Below are 13726 nucleotides of genomic sequence, written 5' to 3'. Positions count from 1 at the left end.
TGCCTGCCTGCTACCACTTTTTTTTTTGCGCTTGCAATTTTCCTTTTTGCTCCACCAACACCCTTACCCCCACCCCCACTTTCTTTTTGGCCTTCACATCACGGGTTCAAGCTTGCCTGTCTATTACAACTTTTTTTTCTTTTTTGCTCAACACACACCTCCAAACACCCGTGCAATGCCGGGTGGCCAGACTAGTGCCAAATAAAAGGGGCATGTGGAAAGGTTGGTCATCACTCATTCTAACTGACAATCTAACTTGACTAATCACATTCATTATAACATCACATAAACATCACATAGAATAATTGTTCTACTTCTTTCTATTTTATAATAAAGTTGTATTCTTGTCTGGTTTTTGTTCACAATTTAATTCTACAAAACGTCTGCTGCGTTCCAAATTAATTTTCATGTTGCAGACTTGTATGCATTTTTTTTTCCAGCAGGATTTCTTTTGTCAATGCTGTTTTCTCCCATGTTACATTTATAAATGATTTCTGTATTCATTCATATACCCATGTTACATATCATTTTGAAACGCGTTTTTCGCTATCGAAGCGTGTTATCATTACCGTTCTTAATCTCTTCATTCATATTTTAGCAAGCTTTTCAACAGGAAGGACAAAATTCAAATCTGCACAATTATTTTTGTTCCAGTTCAAACTGCCGAGACAGCTTGTGATATCAATGATGTGTTTGGCCAAGGAACCACTAATGAACGTGTGGCACAATGGTGGTTCAAGAAATTTTGCTATCATGACGAGAGCCTTGAAGATAAAGACGGTCACGGTTGGCCGACTTTGGTTGATAACGAACATTTGAAAGCGTTAATTGAAGCCGATCCTTGCAAAACCACATGAGAAGTTGTTTTTGAACTCGAGGTCGACCACTCAAAAGTCATTCGTGATTTAAAGCAAATAGAGAAGTCAAAAAGTTGGAGACGTGATGAGAGGTGAATCTCTACGACAACCGGCAACGTTCGGCAGAGTGGTTGGATGCCAGCGAAGCTCCACAACAATTCCCGAAGCCGAAATTGCACAAAACAAAGGTTATGATGACTGTTTGGTGGTCTGCAGCTGGTCTCATCCATCACAGCTTCTTGAATCCAGGCGAAACGATTACAGTGGAGAAATACTGCTGAGAAATTAATGAAATGCACCAAAATCTCCAACATATGTGCCCTAAATTGGTCAATATGAAGGGAACCATTCTCCTCCATGACAATGCACGCCTGTATGTTGCTCAACTGACCCTGCAGAAGCTGAACGAATTGGGATACAAGACTGCCTCATCCGCCATATTCACTGGACCTCTCTCCCACCGATTATTACTTTTTCAAGCATCTCAACAGCATTCTATATGCAAAAATGCTTAAAAAGTCGTGATGATGCCGAATCAGCCTTTAATAACTTCATCGCTTCCAGAACTCCGGGTAAACTTGTTTTACATTAGCAAAAATGTGAAGATTCCAATGATTCTTATTTCGATTAATACAGTTTATTATGAGAGGAGTTATGAACTTTTAAAGTTGAACATCAAAAAAACATTATTTTTGCATCAACCTCACATATACACACAATTTATTCAAAAGCAATCTACATTCAATGAGTAACCTCATTTGCATATTACATTGAAGGAAATCTATTTTAATAATTAGCATGATTTTATTATTTGTTGTAATAGAATCGTTTTAATGTTTCTTTTTAGAAATATTATTTCAAGTTGATTTAGTTAATTGATTTTTAATTTAATTTATATTTATCTTATTTTTAATTACTGACAAGATTTGCAGAAGTAAGCTTATTTATTTAAACTATGAGAGTTATTTCCCCTTTAAGCAATGAAAATTACATTGCGTTTGATTTTCATAGATATAGTTGTGTTTTATGTTTTTCTAAATCCAACGTGATTACTTTTAATAAGTTGTAATATTTGGTGTATCTTAAATAGTATGTGACTAATGTTTCTGCCCAGCAATATGTTTCAATCAGACAATGCCGGGTATATACAATTAATGTGTGTGTATATATATATAATGTCAGACGAGTGCCACTCCCTCAGACACTGAAAGTCCATGAGCCCGAAAATGGCTTATTTAGTCCTGCCGGTGAATTCAGACATGACACTGAAGACGGTCATTGGTATACATACATAGATATATACATGCATGCATGCATACATACATATACATACATATCTATAAACAAACACATATATACATACATACACTATACATAATACACATACATATGCATACATTTACATACACACATGCAAACATACACATATACATACATATGCATACACATATATACACACGAATACAAACACATATACACATACACATATGTACACATATGCACATATACATACATACACATACATACATTTACCTACATATACATACATATATATGCATTTATATTCATATATACACATATGCATACATACACACAAAAGCATATATATACATATATACATACAAACACACATAAACATATATATATATATATATATATATATATATGCATACATATGCACATAGATATACATACATATACAAACACATGTACATATATAAAAATACATATACATACATACATACATACATATGATGATGGTAGATCAATTATTACATGCTTCCAGCATTTCAGGCCTACACGTGTCACAACTTTTCCATCGCCACAGGACTATTTGAGGGAGTATCTATACAAAGATGATGTTATAGAGTTTTAGCTTTGTACGACAGCTAAGTCTCTCGGTTCAAAATGTTGACATCCAGCAGCAAGCAAAGCAAGATAGCCAGCAACAAGTTAAACTGCAGACCAGCTTAATGCGGCTACTGGTCTCCCGCTTTATGTTTTTTTTAATCAGAGATTTGCTTCTCCTAGAGGGGTTGCCTTCACCACAGCTTACGGGAGCCTTCTCCACCCCACATATACATGGAAATAAACACATGCAACATGCATGCACGCATGCATGCATACATACAGAATGCATGCAAACATACATGCGCATGTACACACACATTCTAACATACACACATAGAGGCACACATATACGCATGTACATACATATGCATATACACATGTACACATACATGTAAAATATACATGAAGGAAAGTTCCAAAAGTCATAAATCCTCAATGATCAGGATGAAGGTGATCGGTACAATTCAATGAGTTTGACATGAATAAAAAAGAAAAACAATCCAAAACAAACAATTTGTAGAAGAGACAGTCACTCGTTGAGTGTTTGTGCAACTTTATAAATGAATGGACGTAGGAATCCGACGAAAGCAAAATCCAGCTGAGCAGTACTCAAAACGCCTGGACTTTTGTTTTTAAATAAAAAGTTTGTTTATAAGACTCACACTTCTGCTGTAGATAATGATGATGATGATGATGATGAATTTCACACATTATTTTACAAATAAATTGACAGATGAAAACAGAATCCAATTGATCACTACTAAAACGCCGGGACATACACACACACACACACACACACACACACACACACACACACATACATACATACACACACGTTTCATATTTTCAGAGGTAACGTAACCAATGAAGTTTAACAAGATCATTCCAGGAGTGCTCAATACTGAAGTAGAGCAAGATATACTTTCTATTTGTTTTACATAAGCAGTAATATGCCGCTACACATTCATGAGTATGTTTCAGTCAGCTAGTTACTAGCAACTATTTCAGGCGATACACCTTATATTAAAGCAAAGTTTGCAAACTATTTTTTTAATTTTAAATAATTAAGACGAACACCTTAATGTACTGAGTCATAGATATGTTAACTAATTTGCATATTTATTTGAAAAAAGAACTTTGATTAATTATCGATTTTTTTATGGGGGCTTATTCGATGATTGATTTCATTTAATTCTTAAGCTTAGATCTATTTATGCATAGTTTCTACATTTTGTGGAATTATATATCATGCCAACACTACAGTGTTTGAATATATGGTTAAGGTACAGTTTTAGTCATTTAGAACTTCTTTAAAGCTTCACTGCTCACTCATTCTTCGACTAAATTTCAAACAATTATTACAGTTTATAGATCACCTTCTCAGCTACATTGTGAAAAAAATTTTTCTACTTTTTTTCAGTAAAACAAAAGTTATGATGAATTTTCTGGTGTTCAAAATCGTAAACATACGTAAGGAGGTGAGCGAATAATGAATATAAATGATAAAAAAAATAATAAAAATGAAATTTTTTGTCTGATTTTATTTCAGCCTTTGGGTCTAACAATGTGTTTTATATAAAATAAATAGTTTTTATATTTTTTTGTCTGGCAAATAATTTACGCCGCTAAACTACACATTTACCAAAATAAAAAAATAAATACACGCATTAATGTTTATAAACGTTATTTTTTTAGGTTTATAAGTTAACCCTTCCCCATTCAAAAAAATGTGTCAACATTAAATGGCACCACACTAAATAGTCCTGAAGAGTCAAGGAGGATGGAAAAATAAAAGAGAGAAAGCATCAACCAAACCTCTACTGGATAAGTACGAAGAGGACTGAAGGCTTACTGTCACTCAAATTCGAGTGAAGGCCAATGGTCGTTCCCAGAGAAATCAGTGCTAAATGACTGTTGCGATAACACAAATTTTATTTACAAAATCAAAAGAGGTAAAGATTTGTTGTAACGTATTCTACAGAGAACACCACACGTTGCTATAGATGATAACTCCTAATCAGTACATAATAACAATAGGGAAAGCACTAAGCAGACCTCCACTGGATGAGTACTAAGAAGACTGGGACCTTGGGAAGGTTTATTGCCACCAAATTTACAGTGAAGGCTAATAGTTATTGCTAACAAGAAATCAATGGCAAACGGCTGTTACGATAATGCAAATACATTTGCAAATGTTATCGAAAGAAGTAGAGAATACTGGAAATCTTGTTGTCACCTAGATTTCAGGGAACAGCACAAGTTGTTGACAGAGAGGAATCTTTGATGCTGGTCTCTGCTTAGAACTCCTAGTGAGTACAAATAATAATAATAATCGGTGGCCAGCATAGGGAACCCGGTTGCCATCCTGCGAATGTTGACTCTTTTAATTTCAGGAAAAAGAATGTCACAGACACTGAACAGGCAAGTATTCCCTTTCATTTCGGTTTTCAAAATCAAAAACAGGGCAGCAAAAGTAACCAACATAAACGAAAAAAAAAATGAAAAAATGGATGACAAAATAGACTGATAATGGAATGCTATTAGAGAAGTCAGCCCAAAGAACGAGGATATCGGAAATGGAGGAAAGAGTTAGGAGGTATTGACTAGCATGCAATAGAACAAAGAATCGTGAAGTAAGCAAAACTTTGTATTTAGAAAAAATCATCTTTCAAATCTAGAACTAATGGAAATACAACAAAAGATGAAACAGACCAAGAAACACTTTTTCATGAACTTCTCACATAGAAACTCTAAATGTAGAAGATCTGCAAACATTGCAGACTTAAATAATTTATGCAGGTGTCAAGATGTCAAGGATGAAATTTAAAGTGAAAAGAAAAGCCGGGTAAACAAAATGGACTGATAAAACCTGGATGTGGAAACCCAGATTTAAAAAAACGTCCGAGATTAAAGAGAACAGACAAGGACAGAAGGATATTCGTGTAACAGGGTTTCAAAAGGATAATAGAATGATTGTCAAGAAAGTTCTTGCGGCTTTTCACTTTTAAATTCAGATGAGCATATCTCAGCTCAAATAAAAATTTACTGATCGAAATAAGTGTTACATGATAAGGGCTGTCCCCTTTTCATGTAAGCATAAAAATAGAGAGTTTAGTTAAAATGAAAATTAAATAGAATAGATGAAATTCAAACCTCGTAATTTAGGTTTAGAAATAGATTAGGAGAGAGAATTAGCAAATGGAATGTAAAAAACAAACCATTGTTTAGCTTAGAGATAAAATAGTTTTAAGAAAAGAATGTGCATTGTCAATTCTGTTATGAAATTAAATTGAAGAATGCAACTATAGGATAATTTAATAAACATGTTTTTAACATATTGGGAATATAGGTTACTGGGAATATAGGTTAAAATTCCTTTTGTAAACAAAGGAAAAAGTTTTGGACACGCATTTCCAGAACATGTTTTAACATGTGTATGACGTCATGGAAAATGGGAAGTTCTCGATATAGTTAGAAACTTTAGAGTTAAGCGGAGAGAGTCTGAGAGGGAGTCTGAGAGAGAGTCTGAGGACGTCAGACGACAGTCTGGAATCGAGGGATGGGAGTCGAACGTCTGGAAGCGAGACGGTCACCTTTGAAACATAGAATGTGAAGCTTTGAATTCTTGACTAAGAAAACCACGACCGGTCGGAAGAAAAAATAAACCCATCATATGTTTTTATAAACGTCGTCTTTATGTTGTAATTCTACCAAAAAAGGTAAAGTGATTATATGTCTTATATATCATGTGTTTTAAAATGTCTTTACATACACAATGTCTCGACATCTCATATCTACAATGTGGGCACTATATATATGAATCTCTTCATAACACGAACACAGAACGCAACAACATCTCTCTTAATAAGACTCTCTAAGACTCTAAGACAAACTCTTACTAAGACTCTAAGACTCACTTTTAATAAGTCATAACACCAACAATAAGTATAACAACAAACAATAACAACAACAACCACAATAATAATAACACTAATAATAAGACTCCTATATAACATAAGCATCAGCAGAATAAACACAACTTTTGCTAATGCAGAACAAGTGTATTTATGCGAGTAATGTAAAAATCTTGCGTTCTGGCGGCGATGAATTTGCTGAAGGCGTTTTTGATATCGCTTAGATTTCTGAAGCATTTCTTATGTAAAAAGTTGTCAAGATACTTGAAAAAGTCGTAGTCAGTAGGTGAGAGGTGTGGAAAGTATGGTGGATGAGGCAGAGTTTCATAGTCCGATTCATTCAACTTCTGCAAGGTCGATTTAGCAACATACGGTCGGACATTGTCATGGAGGAGAATTGGGCATTTTCTGTTGACTAATGCTAGGTGTTGTTGTCGAAGTTTCTGATGCATTTCATCCATTTATTGACAGTATTTTTCTAACATAATCGTTTTACCTGCATTCAAAAAACTGTAATGGATGAAACTGATCACAAACCACCAAATAATCAGCAGGAACTTCTTTTGCTGCAACTCTCGCTTCAGGAAATGAACACATATCTAAAGAAATGGCAGAAACAGTAGATGAAGACCTCCAATCTGTAGTGGAATGGGGACAAAAATGGATGGTCACATTCAATGCTGCCAAAACTAAGCTTGTTTCCTTCAATAATCACAAGAAACCTTTTCTACCACCAATAGCAATGGCTAAAGATACATTACCTGAAAGTACTTCTTCGGATTAACATTCACAGGGAATATGAGTTGGAACAGATACATTGAGAGCATTACCAGGGCCGCTGTGAAGAAGGTGGGCTCTCTCTACCATTCTAGAAAGTTACATATGCCTGAAAGTATCCTGTATCTCTACAAGATCACCATTCGCCCATGTATGGAGCATTGTTGTCACATTTGGGCTGGTGCATCTGCTACTAGTCTCTCACTCCAGGACAGGGTTCAAAAGAGAATTGCCTACCTGATAGGTCTTGAACTGTCATCTAGATTCCAACCTCTGTCCCAACGATGAAATGCTGCATCCCTCTGCCTGTTCTACAAGTATTTTAATGATGGATGCTCTAACGAACTACACATCCTTGTACCCCCTCGACATAAATACCCCCGACAAACCCAACAAGCAGCAAAATTCCACCCCTACACACTTCTAATAGTTTCTTCTCCAGAACTGCTAAACTCTGGAACTCCCTTCCGGGTTCCTGTTTTCTCAACTGTACTGAGATGCAGCAGTTTAAGTATAATGTGAACACACATCTTGCTGCTCGACTCCCTACATAGTATCCCTGTAACTTATGACCCCGATAGTAGCCCGTTACATCAAAGTGGCACTGTGCCTTGTTTGGGGTGAAAATGGAATAATATATATATATATATATATATATATATATATATATATATATATATATATATATAGTTCTAATAAGTTCGTTATTGTCGTTAGAGAAGTTAATTGAATTGTTCATGACAGACTAAGATTGTTTATGACGAGATTAAGTCATCTTACCTCGAGTATGTATACATATGTACAAGTAAGAATTTGATCTTCGATTTGTGAATTTATGGAGCAAACGTGTTCGGTTTGTCGAGATGAGAAAGAAAAAGGAAAGAAACGGAAGTTGAGAGAGACAAAGATAAAAAGTTAGAAGGAAATGACCTAGATGTCATGTCACTATGTCAAATGCTAGATCGACATTATTTTTTTGTGTACTACACTCACGTGGCTTAATTTTGTGTCTGTGTGATCGCACAGGCGAAACATTGCGCTAATTCACTATAAGTGTCACTAGTAAGAAAGGTTGGACCAAAGAAGTACTGAGGCATCTTGACGAGGAAACTTATGACACTGCACAATGCACTACATCCAAAGGATGATGCTGACTCCATGTGAAAAGGAAAGACCGAGGAAGAGGAATAGTTTGTATAGAAGACTGTGTGGATAACATAAAAGAGAGAATTAGGAAATATATAATGCAAAACACAGAAAGGATAATTACTGTAGTAAGAGATACTGAAAAAACGAACAAGACTGAAAACAGAGAAGCAAGGGATAAGATGAGAAAAGAAAAATTGGAAGAGAAACAGCCACATGGACGATTCATAAGAATAACAAAAGATGAGACTCACAAAAATACTTGGATATGGCTATGAAAAGAGCATCAAAAACAAAGAAGCTGAATCCCTAATAACAGTCATACAAGATAGCGTGATTGGAACCAACTATATCAAAACAAAGGTCGACAAGACACAAGAAAACAGCAAATGCAGACTCTGAACAAAGATGAAACGATAAACCACATAATAAGTGAATGCAGCAAACTAGCCCAAAAAGAATATAAAAATAGACACAATCAAGTGGGGAAGGCAGTACACTAGGAATTATGCAGACAACTGCATCTTGAACACGCAGACAAATGGTACAAACAAATTGGCAGCAGTACTTGAAAACGGAAATCATAGAATCTTATAGGACATACATGTACAAACAGATGAATCCATTTAAGGAAGAAAACCGGATGTCATAATAGTTAATAAGAATGAAGAATCCTGACAGATCGTATATTTCACCATTCCAGCAGATTACAGAGTGAATAACAAGGAGGAGGAAAAGCAGAGCAAATACACGGAACTGGTTAGAGAACTGAAAGGGAATTGGAAAATGAGGAAAGTTAAGATAACACTAATAATAGTTGGAGCATTAGAAACAATCCCGAACATTTTTGTAAAATAGAATGAGAGATTAGAATTGGGGGGGGGGCTGAGAAGATACAACGGAGAACAATGATAAAATACTGAAGAGATTAATTCACATGAGACACAAACGCCAACTGGCCATATAGAAAGTGTAAGAGAAGTAAAACAAGAAGATATATTAAAAAAACACATGGAATCAAGAAAACTGAAACTATAATTGTAAGTTAATCCCCTCTTTTAAAAATACTGTAATGCCGCCATCAGCTGGCACCACACCAAATAGTCATGAAGTTTCAAACAGGATGGAAGGACTGAGGAGAGAAAGCACTAACCAGACCTCCACTGGATGAGTGCAAAGAGGATTGGGACCTTAGGGAGGTTTATTGCCACCCAAATTCGAATGGTCGTTGCCAGTGGGAAATCAACGGTAAACGGTTGTTGCGATAATGCAAATTCATTTGCAAAGGTTATCAAAAGAGGTAGAAAATGCTACAAATTTGGAGAGACTTGTTAACATCAAGACTTCAGGGAACACCATAGACAATGGGAAAGCTTTGATGATGGATTGTGTGAAAACTCCTAGTTAGTTAAAAAAAAAAAAAAGAAAAAATATATATAATCTAAATATTAATTTACTTGTCTGTACGCCTTGTGTCACAAGAAACATCATCGCAAACATTAATTAATGAGAAACAAATTACTTCTCTTTGTAGTCGATCTTTATCAGTAAAAAATCATTAAAACCATTTCCTCTCCAAAAATTTTCAAAACAAAAATAAAAACATGGCTGTCTGTTTACGGTTGTAAATTGGCTATTTTATTTTATAATTAAAAAAAGTCTGGTTGTGGAGAGACTAAGTTTTTTATTATAGTTTTTTTTTAAATTTAAAAAATATGCAAGTGAATTGACATCTGCTCTTTTATAATTTATATGAAAAATTATACAGAAAAACGAAACAAGGTTTTGTGTGTTGAGTTTTCATTGAAAAAAATCTCATTTCTTAAATCAATTCTTTTTAGCTTTAGAAGGTTAAAAAGAATTTGCTAAAAATATTGTCGTAATTCGTTTTATTTACTTTTTTGTTCATCTTATTTATAATGTGTTTTAAACATTTTCAACTACCGTGGAATTTCCACAGGTTCTGCTAGTAGTTAATTATTTAGTGTTCTAACACTATGTTCTCAGTAATTTTAACTCCGATGTGTTTTCTTCCAGTCAGCCATCTTAACTGCACTATTAGCAGGCCTCTATTAGGCATGACTATTGTCAAGCAAAACTATTGATTTAAGTCTGTTTCCGGGTGAAATGAATTGTTTTGAAAAAGCAGGCGGAAGTTCATGTTTAGAATTGGAAAGGTCAATCAAGGTGAGAAATGTTTTGGTTCTTTCCAGAGAAGAGTCCATCGGTCACTTTGCAGATGATTGCTCTTGTGACTGGCCGCATTAGCCTCAAACTGACCTCCTTTGAAGACGATCAATTGAAGAGCCGACTAAAATGGTCATAGTGAGTGCTTTGAATGACCAGCAGAATCGAGTTTATGTTCTCTTTCAACTTTGATCTTCGCTTTCGAAAAAAAAGTTTTCTTTATTTAAACATTTTTGATTACAACGTTATCTTAGTTTGCTAATCTTTTTGGTTTCCTGACAAAAGGAGGGTGGACCTGTAAATTCACCCTTGTCCGTTTGGCTGTCCGCACTTTTCCCAATAACTTCGCCATAGAACTTTTTGAAATTTTGCACAAACATTAAACATGATATGAGTAAATATGATATAGAAAAAAAAATAACAAAACGGATTTTCCGGGAAAACTCCAGTTGCCCCCCCCCCAAGTGTGCCTTTCGGGTTAGAATGGCTAAAATTGACACTTTTGTGCTTATTAAAAAAAAAATGGATGCCTTGGATTTTTATAAAACTTTCTGAAAAGTTGTAACTGACTGATTTCTATATAATTTTGTTTGTCTATACTTCGCAATAACTCTTGGGTGTGCCCCAGGGGGTCATTTTTAGGGCTAATAAAAACAATCCATTTTGGGGACATTTTTTACCATATTTGTCCAAAATTTTCTGTGTATGTCTATTTAGCAGTTTTGCATGGTGCTGAACTCAAATTAAAATATGTAAAGGCATTGGAGACTTTTGGGGCTAAATGGGAGGGGGCAAATGATGGACTTGGTCATTTTTTCTTTTTTTTTTTTTGCATGGGTCAAAACTCAAATTTACATATGTTAAGGCCTAAAACTGCACCGTTTGTTCCTTTTCACAAGGATTTGACGTCCCCTGGTGCTAAATGGGGTGGAGGAAATGCTGAACTTAGTCATGTTTTTATATCTCGTTCACTGTGCACTCATAGGGGACCATGCATGCTTCACTTGTTCTTTACAAAATGAGTTTATGTTCTGTTTCTCACATGAGGTGTGTTTTTTTTTTATTGCATTTTCACCCCAAACAAGGCATATTGCCACTTTGATGTAGGGGGTACTAGGGAGTTGAGCAGCAAGATGTCTGTTCACATTATATTTGAACTGCCGCGTATCAGTACAGTCAGAGAAGCGGGAACCCAGAAGGCAATTTCAAAGTCTGGCAGTCTTAGGGAAGAAACTATCAGAGTCGAAAGCGTTCTGGCATCTAGATATCTCTACTGTGTAGGGGTGGGATTTTGCTGATTGTCAGGTTTGTCAATATCTATGTTGAGGGGTAAAGAGCTTGTAGTTCGTCAGAGCATCCACCATTAAAATACTTGTAGAACCGGCAGAGGGATGTAACATTTCGTCGATGGGACAGCGGTTGAAGCCTAGCTGACATTGTGGGACCTATTAGGTTGGCAACTCTCTTTCGAACCCTGTCCAAGAGTGAGAGACTAGTAGCAGATACACAGCCCAAATGTGGCAACAATACTTTATACATGGGTGAATGGTGGCCTTGTAGAAGTACAGGATACTTTCAGGTGTAAGTAACTTTCTAAGTGGAGAGAGAGCCTACCGTCTTTGCAGCAGCCTTGGCAATACTCTCAATGTATCTGTTTTAACTCATGTTCCCTGTGAACGTTAAGCCGAGGTGTTTAAACGAAGTACTTTAAGGTAATGTATTATTAGCCATGGCTATAAATGGGCGAGAAGATCATCCCACAAAGCAGCAACTTTATGGTAACCTATCTGCCATATCTACTACCATCAGGGAACGACGTGTATGCCAGAGTAGCAAGCAAGAACTGGTGAGAAATGTATTGCTGTGGTCTCCACGGCATGGGTGCACGAACATAAGACGACCTAGATTCATGTACATCCATCAAATTGGACATGATGCTAAGACAGAGAGAGAGAGAGAGAGAGAGAGAGAGAGAGAGAGAGAGAGAGAGAGTCAGATTGGTCCGAGCAAGGTGCTCGACCAGATAGATACGTAGATGTAGGTTTCTTATAATTATTAATTATTAAATGCGATCAAAGTCATTATCAAATCAATTTGAACTAATTTTGTTTTTTTGCTTTAGATTCGTCATCAGATTCGGTTGAACAGTTTTATAAATTGACTTCCACACTGACCTATCTCTGGCCAGGTCTTTATTTATTTTTAACCCCCCCCCCCAAAAAAAAAGCGTATTGCCACTTGGATGCAACTATTTTAGATCATGTCTCCAGGGAGACAATGCAGAGAATTAAGCAACGAAATGTTGGTTCACATTACATTTCGATACAGTCAAGGAAGCAGGAAATCAGGAGGGAATTCCAAAGTTAGCAGTCCAAGGGAAGAAAACTATGAGTAGAAGGCTTTTTGGTATCTAGGGACCTCTACAGTGAAGGGATGGAATTTGCTGCTTGTTGGGTTAATCAGGAGTATTTATATCAAGGAAACACAAGGACTATGAGTTCGTCAGAGCACATTCTATTAAAGTACTTGTAAAACAAGGATGCAATATTGCAGCGATGGAATAGAGGTTGGAGTTTGATAGCATGGCATCTATAAGATTGGAGACTGTTTTTGGGATTCTGTCTAAGAGGAAGAGACTAGTGGTAGATGCACCAGTCAAGATATGGCAATGATACTCCATGCATAAGCGAATGGTGCTCTTGTAAAATATTGGATGTAAGGATACAGGATACTGTCAGGTGAGAGTACTTTTCTAACACGATAGAAAGAGCTCACCGTTTTTGCAGCAGTCTTGGAAGTGTCTTCAATGTATTTGTTCTAATTTATATGAATGTTGCCAAGAACATTTATTAAATAATTTTGCTTGTACATTTTTTATTAAAAACTGGGGAAAAAAGAAAAAAGGTAAAAAAAACATAAAATTACAAAAAGAAAAAAAAGAACTAACGAAAAAAGTGTCTAGTGCGAGATTCGAACCAAAAATTGCATACAATA

The sequence above is a fragment of the Euprymna scolopes genome, chromosome 17 (assembly GCF_053919585.1).
Source record: "Euprymna scolopes isolate OS-2025 chromosome 17, ASM5391958v1, whole genome shotgun sequence".
Classification (NCBI taxonomy): Eukaryota; Metazoa; Mollusca; class Cephalopoda; order Sepiida; family Sepiolidae; genus Euprymna; species Euprymna scolopes.
Note: the sequence above shows the minus strand (reverse complement) of the source record.